Source organism: Cyprinus carpio, chromosome A12 (assembly GCF_018340385.1).
Source record: "Cyprinus carpio isolate SPL01 chromosome A12, ASM1834038v1, whole genome shotgun sequence".
NCBI lineage: Eukaryota > Metazoa > Chordata > Actinopteri > Cypriniformes > Cyprinidae > Cyprinus > Cyprinus carpio.
The window spans coordinates 7,771,434-7,774,013 of record NC_056583.1 but is presented as its reverse complement, the minus strand read 5'-3'; the positions used below and the strand labels follow the sequence as shown (position 1 = coordinate 7,774,013).

The 2,580-nt window shown below is 42.8% G+C and overlaps 1 long non-coding RNA gene across 1 annotated transcript; it reads right to left on the bottom strand.

Moving 5' to 3' along the window:
• Positions 1-585: 585 nt before the first annotated feature.
• LOC122147104 lies at positions 586-2,128 on the bottom strand. The gene is made up of 3 exons (XR_006161419.1): positions 1,160-2,128; positions 1,027-1,065; positions 586-924 (listed from the first exon to the last, which is right to left on the bottom strand). It is a non-coding gene; the product is annotated as an uncharacterized LOC122147104 (long non-coding RNA).
• Positions 2,129-2,580: the final 452 nt, after the last annotated feature.

Sequence of the window (2,580 nt, the reverse complement as noted above, 5' to 3'; positions counted from 1 at the left end):
AGCAAACAAATTAACAAAGGCATAGTTTGATGACGCCGTGACTCAGTGTGGAATTATTGGAGATGTCGTCTTCATCCCCACAGCCGATGCAATCTGACGGGACTCGGGCAGAATGTAGTAGTATGAAACAGGGTGAGGCTAAAAGCCATCAAAGTGAAACGAGGCTGCTGAACGAGCATGACACATGGCTCAAAAGCAGCGGAGCTTTTATTATGCAACAGTCGACCACTTCCACTCCTTTCTTACTTGCGTATGTTGGGAAAAAAGCAGTGCTGTTTTATCATACTAGATACATTTGAAATTTCTGTTATTATGCTATTCTGCGTGGTCGTCTTCGGTCTATTGAAACGCACAACATATTAAAGTGCCTTTAGTGTTTGCATGTTTTCTACAAAACCAGAAATCGAGGGGTTATGATGTCATTGACAGGCAACACAATGACACTATGGACACGGTCCGTGTCACTTGTTAAAATTGCTTATTTGTCTGGATTTAAACATTCTTCTAAATATTTGGGATAGTGTAAGTACACAAGTCAGCAAAATATATAACACTGTTCTAGTGGTTTTTGGATAAATTTACATATTGTACCTTTAAGTATTAAAAGTCAGTAATTGTGGTAAATAATTGATATTCAAATAGTTACATATTTATGATAATGAGAATAAGAAATTATTCTGAAAATGAATATAGTTCAAATAGTATAGCTGTTATTAGTTGCCAGTCAACATAATGTGTAATCACAAGTGAGCATCTATTAGGATTTTACCTGTCTGGGAGGAAGTGGAACTGGAGGTGCTGCTGGATGTGGATCTGTTGTGGTGGTGCTGGCTGCTGCTTTAAAGTGGGCAGCTCAGGCTGAGGGAATATGGGTGAGGCAGCACCTCAAAAAACAGTAGACACATCAGGCACAGAGACAGGGGCCTGGGAGGAAGCATCCAGAGTGTTGTCAAATGAGGTGACAGCTGGAATGTGAGGAGAGGGGCCCATTCACATAAACATCAACGTTTTGAACATTTCTTTTACCTTCTGGTTGTACTCTTCCTTTGGTATAACCACCCGTTCCTTAAATAAAGAGGGTGAAATGTGAGGAATATCTATATGCATATTTACACACTGCATACCTGTAGATACATTCAGTGTCAACAAATGCATGTACCGTATTTGTCAGTGGATTATGGATTCGACTCTTCAGCTCCTGGAATATCAGGATGGGGTGGAATATCTCCATCTCCTGAATCAAGCACAGATACACAGAAAATGTGTGTACAAGACTTAATGCACAGACCCAATCTTTTGACTATCCATTTTTTCTCCCGACTGTATACATTCATATAAGATACAACTCATATCTGTTTACATGAATCGCTACTAGAGTAATATTATGTTGACCTCTTTCAATGACATTGCTGACCCTCTGTTTTTGAATGGGTGTATATTATATATATATAAAAAAATTATAATTCATGTTAGGTGGTTATTTGACTTTAATGTACACCAGATGTGATTGTTCTGCTTACACCATGATCACTTGCCAGCATAGATAAAAACTGCCAAAATTTACTGAACAGATTAAAATAAAGGTAATATTTTAGGCATTCCAGGATGTCTTTAGCAAGCAGGCTGCTACCCGTCTAACACTGCATCGGCCATGGAACTGTGCCATCGTCCTGCTGCCTGGGGCCAAATTCCCAAAGGAAGAGTCTACCCTTTGTCCATCCCGGAGCACAAGGCAATGGAGGACTACATCCAGGAGGCTCTCCAACAAGGATTCATTCAACCCTCCACTTCACCTGCTGCTTCCAGCTTCTTCGTGGGTAAGAAGGATGGAGGCTTGAGGCCATGCATTGACTACCATGTCCTGAACGCAGAAATAGTGAAGCTACCATATCCACTTTCCCTGGTCCCAGCCACCCTCGAGGAAATCCGTGGAGCCGGCATATTCTCCAATCTGGACCTGTGGAGCTCGTATAACCTTCCGGGCAGGTGATGAGTGGAAGACGGCGTTCATCACACCCTCAGGTCACTACGAATATCTGGTCATGTCCTATGGCCTTTCAAACTCACCTTCCATATTCCAGTGTTTCTTGAACGAGGTGTTCCGGGAGTTCCTCCATCAGTTTGTGATCGTCTACATCGCTCCTGGCGATCGACTGTCCTGGATTGTTTAGCTTCAACCCTAATCAAACACACCTGCCTTTAATTTTTAAGTGAGCCTGAAGACCTTAATTAGTTGCTTCAGGTGTGTTTGATTAGGGTTGGAGCTAAACAATCCAGGACAGTCGATCGCCAGGAGCAGGGTTGGGCACCCCTGGTCTACATAGATGACATCTTAATCTACTCCCGGAACCTGGCCGTACATCGCCACCATGTCACGCACGTCCTTCAGCAAATCAGAAAGTACCAACTGTAGTTGAAATTGGAGAAATGCAAGTTCCATTGCTCCACGGTCCAGTTCCTCGGGACAACATCAGCCCGGAAGTCACTGCCATCCAACACTGGCCACTTCCACAGTCAGTAAAGGAACTGCAGCGACTCCTAGGATTTGACAACTACTATAGAAGATTCTGTAATGATATA